This window comes from Anoplopoma fimbria, chromosome 21 (assembly GCF_027596085.1).
Source record: "Anoplopoma fimbria isolate UVic2021 breed Golden Eagle Sablefish chromosome 21, Afim_UVic_2022, whole genome shotgun sequence".
Classification (NCBI taxonomy): Eukaryota; Metazoa; Chordata; class Actinopteri; order Perciformes; family Anoplopomatidae; genus Anoplopoma; species Anoplopoma fimbria.
In genome coordinates this window covers 10,473,548-10,481,831 of record NC_072469.1, presented here as the reverse complement: position 1 = coordinate 10,481,831, position 8,284 = coordinate 10,473,548, and the positions used below count along the sequence as shown (strand labels likewise).

The 8,284-nt window shown below is 44.0% G+C and overlaps 1 long non-coding RNA gene across 1 annotated transcript; it reads right to left on the bottom strand.

Moving 5' to 3' along the window:
• Positions 1–616: 616 nt before the first annotated feature.
• On the bottom strand, positions 617–8,076 carry LOC129110666 (uncharacterized). The gene is made up of 3 exons (XR_008532284.1): positions 8,018–8,076; positions 6,777–6,813; positions 617–702 (listed from the first exon to the last, which is right to left on the bottom strand). It is a non-coding gene; the product is annotated as an uncharacterized LOC129110666 (long non-coding RNA).
• Positions 8,077–8,284: the final 208 nt, after the last annotated feature.

Below are 8,284 nucleotides of genomic sequence, written 5' to 3'. Positions count from 1 at the left end.
GAAGACGGCTGTGCAAACTCACATTCCCTTCCGGCCTGTTGGCAGCAGGGCCAAGATTTGGTGGGAAGAATGTGGTGTCGTTCAGGTCGGATTCCTCTGAAAGAGTGGGTGGGAATAGGTTATCCCAAAGGTGTTGGACATGTATGTGGTTAGTAACCGCAAGTGGAAACCAACCATAAGTATAAATAATATGGGTATCATTCCTTAAGGTCTGTGGGTCAAGAAATTATATATCTGAGGGATTGTCTGGGGTCGGTCTTGCCCGGGCGAGATTAAGCCAGGATTCCAGGGAGAATCAGGCAGTTCACCACCTTCTAAGAATCGAGAAGTGTTAAATAGAGTCACATTTAAACCTCTTTCGTGCATGTCCTGAATCATATATCTCCTGTAATTTGTTTAGTTATTTTCTGAACAAGGAGATTCGCTTGAGCAGTCAGTCAAAGCACTTATACAGGGAATTTCCGGTTCATCATGGATCTGGAATGTGGTGGTCTGTGCATAGACCATCAGGATTATGGCTATGGTTATGCCCAGTGTAAGCAAGTAGAAAACACCTTAACAGCATGATTTAGTCAGTCTTTAGCATCTCTTCCTCTTAGTCTCTAACGGTCTGTGTTCTAAAGTCGGGTCGTCTGATGTGTGAGGCGGATTCTCTGGCTGGTCTGTCCCTGCAGCCATCCTGATCCCCTCCCTCTCTCGCTCCTGTTGAGGAGAAGGAGAAGATGGGGATGAAGAAAACCATTGAGATCCCCTCTTGTCAATGTCAATTTTAGGCTATAGTTTTCGCCTAAACAGATCCCTCCATATCTTTTTCTTTTCCTCAGGCTTCCTGATTTATTTTTCTTTCTCTATCACTTTGGCTGTCTTGATCTGTCCCTTGTTATCTTTTACCACGGTCAGTTTCATAGTCATCTCAAGCAGAGAGGAGAACTGAGGGAGATAGCAGGGCAGGGTTATTCCATTCACCCAGTAAGTCAGAGAAGTTATCCAATCCAATTCCTCATATTGGGGCCGTCGGTCCTGGTCTGCCGGAGCATGTTTGACAAAAACACTGGAGAAGGATATTATTAAACTCAGCGGTGTATGGTTTCTTGGTTTTCATCAAAGGGAAAAGTCCCTCTCACAAAGCATGTGGGTGTAGGGTAATTTTTGAGACGCCTTTCACGCCGATCGAGATTGCCGATTGTGAAGTGTAAATTGTGAGGTCTCAAAGGTCAACGTCAGGTTCAGGCCTGATGGGATAAAAGCTCGCCATTTTTAAATTATTTTCCTTATCTGTCGAAGATGTGTTTGCCCAAACTTCTTTAAATGGACTACGTTACCTTCCTGGAAAAGAACCTTGTCCTGTCCCTTACACTTGGTCTTCAAATTCCCTGCTTCAGGAGTTACCTTTCACCTGGTTACCCAAACTAGATCTCCTGGGATGAAAGAGGGGATTGGATCAACAGTGTCTAGGTTCTTTCCAGAATAGTTTCAATTTAGTTAACTTTAACGGTACATCCCAGTCTAACGGAGCATTTTTAATAATACACTCCTTGGCCACTCTAACTGCCCTCTTTGCTACTCCGTTTGTGTGATGTGCATAAGGGACAGACCAGGTTGATGGTACTGAGTGGTAAGTCAAAACCTCACCAACCCACCTGTTTTTGAAATGCGTGCCATTGTCCATTCGCATGGATTATGTCTCAGGCCATATACAAAGATGTTCACCCATGCATTTGGCTATGGTTCTGCCGGTAGCCGCTCTCAGAGGGTACACATGTTTGTAGCTAGAGCCATTATCAGCGACAATCAGAAAATACCTGTGTCCTAATTTTGTTCTTTGAAGGAAAGGGCCTGCTATATCTGCGCTGAAATGAACTCCGAGGTCCGTACACAGTATCTTAAATTGTTCTGGCATAGCCTTCTTAAAGCCATCAACCATCGCGCACTGTTGACATTGTAAAACCTCTTGATCTTTTCCTCTCCAACATGTCCTAATCCCTTGTGCACCTTGGTAACAACTTGATAGACTTGCTCAAGCGGTACCTTGGTGAACATCACATAATTTCCCTTCCATTTTAGGCCTTGTCTGGGCCATCTTATCCACTTCTGTATTTCCATCATGATGGTAATCTCTGATGTCTGTGTGACTATTTACATGATTCCATACTTAGTACTGATATTAGACCCCACAGATGTACGTGGGTGAAAGGTTCACCCTTCACATTAGTGAAATCTCTCCTGTTTCCAATATTCCAACTCTTGAGTACTGGCCTTGAAACAGTAATCACTGTCGGTCACCAGTCCTGAGAATTTTTAGCAGTCAGGAAACCTTCGAAGATGGCCGTAACCACACAGCCTGCTTGTCTGTACCTTGAAGGCTACCGTCTGTGAACAAAGTAATCGCGGGTTTCTCTGGTTGTTTCTTCTCTGGGATCATGTTATCGATTTTCGTTCGTTTTAGTTGTCCCTCAGTTTGGAATTCAACCTGAGGGTCATAATCTGCCATTTTCCCCACCTACTCATCATAGCTTTTGCACCTGCGGTAGTCTGTTTTGTGCACCTGCGGTAGTCTGTTTTGTGGCCTCTTTGATCACGGGTAGAGGAGTGTAAAAAAATCTACCTCTTTTAGTGGTGGCCAAAAGCGATAGGCCAAGCAAAGATACTTTTCTACATCTGCAAATTTTACTTCTGTGGTTGACCATACATTCAAGAAAAGTAGCGTGGGTTGTTTAGAGTTAAGATTTCTAGCTTCCACACCTCCTCCTTTGTCACTTACTTCTAAGTGTACTTCTTTTCTCCAGATACCGTGGGTACGGAAAGTATTCAGACCCCTTTAAATTTTTCACCCTTTGTTTCATTGCAGCCATTTGCTAAAATCGAAAAAGTTCATTTTTTTTCGCATTAATGTACACTCAGCAACCCATCTTGACAGAAAAAAACAGAAATGTAGAATTTTTTGCAAATTTATTAAAAAAGAAAAACTGAAATATCACATGGTCATAAGTATTCAGACCCTTTGCTCAGTATTGAGTAGAAGCACCCTTTTGAGCTAGTACAGCCATGAGTCTTCTTGGGAATGATGCAACAAGTTTCTCACACCTGGATTTGGGGATCCTCTGCCATTCTTCCTTGCAGATCCTCTCCAGTTCTGTCAGGTTGGATGGTGAACGTTGGTGGACAGCCATTTTCAGGTCTCCCCAGAGATGCTCAATTGGGTTTAGGTCAGGGCTCTGGCTGGGCCAGTCAAGAATGGTCACAGACTTGTTCCGAAGCCACTCCTTTGTTATTTTAGCTGTGTGCTTCGGGTCATTGTCTTGTTGGAAGGTGAACCTTCGGCCCAGTCTGAGGTCCTGAGCACTCTGGAGGAGGTTTTCTTCCAGGATATCTCTGTACTTGGCCGCATTCATCTTTCCTTCAATTGCAACCAGTCGTCCTGTCCCTGCAGCTGAAAAACACCCCCATAGCATGATGCTGCCACCACCATGTTTCACTGTTGGGATTGTATTGGGCAGGTGATGAGCAGTGCCTGGTTTTCTCCACACATACCGCTTAGAATTAACGCCAAAAAGTTCAATCTTGGTCTCATCAGACCAGAGAATCTTATTTCTCATAGTTTGGGAGTCCTCCATGTGTTTTTTGGCAAACTCTATGCGGGCTTTCATATGTCTTGCACTGAGGAGAGGCTTCCGTCGGGCCACTCTGCCATAAAGCCCCGACTGGTGGAGGGCTGCAGTGATAGTTGACTTTGTGGAACTTTCTCCCATCTCCCTACTGCATCTCTGGAGCTCAGCCACAGTGATCTTTGGGTTCTTCTTTACCTCTCTCACCAAGGCTCTTCTCCCACGATTGCTCAGTTTGGCTGGACGGCCAGGTCTAGGAAGAGTTCTGGTCATCCCATACTTCTTCCATTTAAGGATTATGGAGGCCACTGTGCTCTTAGGAACCTTGAGTGCTGCAGAAATTCTTTTGTAACCTTGGCCAGATCTGTGCCTTGCCACAATTCTGTCTCTGAGCTCCTTGGGCAGTTCCTTCGACCTCATGATTCTCATTTGTTCTGACATGCACTGTGAGCTGTAAGGTCTTATATAGACAGGTGTGTGCCTTTCCTAATCAAGTCCAATCAGTTTAATTAAACACAGCTGGACTCCAATGAAGGAGTAGAACCATCTCAAGGAGGATCAGAAGAAATGGACAGCATGTGAGTTAAATATGAGTGTCACAGCAAAGGGTCTGAATACTTATGACCATGTGATATTTCAGTTTTTCGTTTTTAATAAATTTGCAAAAAATTCTACATTTCTGTTTTTTTCTGTCAAGATGGGTTGCTGAGTGTACATTAATGCGAAAAAAATGAACTTTTTCGATTTTAGCAAATGGCTGCAATGAAACAAAGAGTGAAAAATTTAAAGGGGTCTGAATACTTTCCGTACCCACTGTATGGAGCTTTCTCAAACACGTGATATTTAAAGGCCCTGTAATCATCCAGGTCTTCTTGTGTTAACTGCATTTCTTTTGGGGCATCCTTTCTTCACAGTTTACCCTTTAGTTTGTGGAGGGGAGACGCTTTCTCACTCATTCGCAGAACATGATTTGCTACATATTCGCATGTGGCTAGGAAGCGTTCTAAATCTGTTACCGACTTGGGATCTGGGAACTCTCAGATCTTTTGTTTGTAAGAGTCAGTGACTTCTTTGCCTAGCGGGGAGATTTTAAATCCCAGATATGCTAGCTCTTCTCGGGCAATTTCGCATTTCTTGAGGCCTACTTTAAAGCCTGCTTCAGCTCGCCTTGTCAGGACTTCTTCCAAGCACCACAAATGTTCATCGGGGTCATCGTGGGTGAAATATACTTTGTCTATGCAAACTTCAACTGGCAAACCTTCAAGAGTTTTTACGGTTTGAAACGGCACGTTTTTGTAGCCCATGGTGAGTCGGCGCCAGCAGTAGGATTCCACTCCCCTAGTGAAATATGTTTTCAGCTGTGACTGGGATCAATTGGTATGGACCAAAACCCATTGCTTAAATATAAGCTGGTCTTGTAGTTTTTTTACTTCTGGTTTTATGGGGTATTGAGTTTGTCGTGGTGGCATTCCGCCTTGGATTGAGGGCATGTAGCCTACATCATTTTTGAATCTGTCATAATTACCCCTTTTGAGAATGGTTTCCAGCTTTTCCAGCCAGGTTAGTTTTATCAAGTTGTTCTTTTGGGATTGCAGTTTAGGGGTTCCATCCACAAATTCTACAAAAATGTTGTTGCCCGTCTCCGTTCCATGGGGTTGAACTGAAATATCTGCCTCTGTGTCTAATCGGTAGGTCTCACCTTTAAAATCTGCATAGAACTTTCCCTAATTCTCCCAGGTGCGTGTTTACAATAGTTTTAACGCCGATCTGGTGGGGGGTTCAGATATTTCTCTAATATTCCTTCTCTAAACCAATCGTACCCTGAGGCTAAATAGGCTTGCTTCCAGGTCTGAGGTATCTGGGGCTGCTCGAGCACAGCAGTGGCCTTAGGTGCTGCGGCTGAATATCGGGCCTCCTCGTGTGTCACTAGATACCACTCAGCTAGGTATTCCTCTGGATCTGTGTCCCCCCAGTCGTCCTCTATTTCTTCACTAAAGGTAGTACTGGGGTTATATGGATAACCCTCAGAAGTATACCAGGTGGGATCGTCCGCTGGGGGCTGATTTGGGTTATATTGTCTCTGAACCAGAGGTTTGGCTCGTTTGTTTGATCCTCTGGCTATTGAGGCAGGGTCAGGTGCGACGTAAACATTACGTCTGCCCTGAGGTTGTTGCAACCTTGGTTGAGGGTTTACAAATAAGGGTTGCTCTCAGTTTCTAGGAGTGGAGTCACAACGAGGACCGGATATGCTCAATTTGTCTAAATCAGGTAGCTCTCCCTCGGTTTCTGGCCTAGCGGGGCTGACATATGGCGTACTGCCTCTTGGGGTGCGTTCTCTCTGCCTGTTCCTAGGTGTTATTTCCTCATCCTCACTATCAGAGCCTCCCTCGAAGGCTCCGAGTCATTCCTCGTGTGCATCTACTATTTTATCTTTCAACTAGGTTTTCAGGGCTGGTGTGTCGACCAAAATTCTTATCAGAGGGCGAGAATTCTGGTACCTTCTACCCACTGTAGCGTTACATCAAATAACCTAAGTGATTCAGGCCTAATCTTCAGTCAAACGGATAACGACGACCCTCAGAAGTGTGTGCCCAAACTGCAGGGTCCTTGGCGGCGACGAGCAGGTTCACCACAACCCGTTGCCTGGGGAGATCACCCCACGTGGGTACCCCTACTCAGCCTCAGCCCAACTCACAGTGTCCCATCCCTGATTTAAGGAGTGCTGTGAGTTTTCAAAGGTGCCGGGGGAAACTGAGAGAAGGGGGAGAGGTGCGAAGGACGTGCCCACCCTATGCAAGTTCACCCACTTGGCCTGATAGTGAGCCCCAGGGAGAAGGTCTTGACGCACCCCTGTGCTTTGACAGCGGCGTTCGACAGAGACGGTTCGCTTGCGGACCTCACCCAATCCTGCCTCCATAGCCTCCGCTAAGAGAAACCTTTTTAGGGAGATATCAATTGAACTCAGTTTTTGTTTAAAACCTGCAGATCAGATTGAGCTCTCACAATGGTTTACTATTATTCATATTTTATTACAATGCCCCAAATTGTAATCAGACTTAATTTAAAAATCCCTGTAACCCCTAAGTTTTACTGGCTCTCCTACACTGCAGTGGAATGAGGTGTGTGTGTTAATCAGTAGTGTCACAGTGGTGTGGGTGTCCTTCAACTCACCAAGGGGCTGAGCGTCCTCCTTTGAAGAAGCCCCTTCCTCAGGTCCCGGAGGTGTCATGGACAGAGAAAAAATTAAAGAACGAAGGTTTCCAAGCTTACACTTGGTTTATTGAAGCCAAACTAAAGTGATTTTCAGCATATAGCAAAGTACACAAAGTTTGCAAAAATCAAAGAAAAAGATCTAAATTATTTTGGTGGTTTCTCAGTTAAGTCCCAAAGTATGGAGATCGATCTCCAGTTGTCATCCCACATACACCAACTCTAACCTCTGTCTAAGTCTGAGTTTCGATGCTGTCCAGCATCTCTATTTATAGCCGGAAAGACACCAGGTGTAATGGAACCCCCAGCAAATGCTGCCATCACCCAGGTTTTGAGTTTGTTCTTGAATTCTGGAGGAGGCCATCTGTAGTTGTTTGTGGCTGTCGTTTACTCATGCCAGCCCATGGACTGCAAATGTGTTGGTATGACACAAGAGGTTTACATTAGATCACCACATGCATATGTCTATCTACATATTATTATAGATAACAAATTAATAAGTAAAATACAATTAACAAATAACCCCACAGTATTCTGGGTCTAAGGAAAATGCAAAAGAGTAGAAGAGTAGGGGGCCGGGCAGGAATAACGAGAGGGAGTCAGAATTGGAATCTCAGCCTGCATTTTGTTTTCCTACAAGCTATGATCAATTTGCTGGTGAGGTATAGTGTTAATTTATATTTTCATGTCTCGTTGATTATTGATTAAACCAGACCAGACACCCTGTATCTTTTCCGGATTAGTGGATATGTTTAAACAGTTCTGACTAGTTGAGTTTATATTGTTCCTGAATCAAAAACAGCATATTGACCCAAAGCTACAAATTCCTCCTTTTTGTGTTAACTAAGCATATTATATATTGTAGAATTTCCACCATGCAGGCCTGCATGAGGGTGTGCTGATTACCAGGGTTTGGATGAACACTATGGATGTGCGGTCAGGCACAATGATACACCATGAGAGATCCATTTAGACCGATTTAATGTTGGTAGTTGCAGGGCAGATGAGGCTGGCACAATCTTTGCTGGTTTTATCTAAAACATACATTTTCCATGTATTATTATTATGGTGCTCAAATCTAACCAAGGAAGCAATATCTGATGACTATCTAACAGACAAGGATTAACAAATGTTCATCAGTTTCATCTAAACAAACAACTTAAGGTACTACAATCAATATCATTGTACATAAAGTAACTCACATATTTACTCAGGAAATGATTTAGTCCAGTAGAGAGCCCAGGGTTCTGCTGCATGTCAGGGCAAAAGGGAAGGGCTCACACCTGAAATCAATCCCTCTATATAGGCTCTAATCAAAACCAGGCCCCTCCCACTTCCTGCTCTGCCTCCAGACCTGCTCTTCACAACACATATATTAGATATTACATTTTACATTATATAGTTAGTAACTTTCTTCTGTATTTTTCTGTGTTCCAAAAGTGTCACCAGATTGGTGCAGCCCTTTAAAA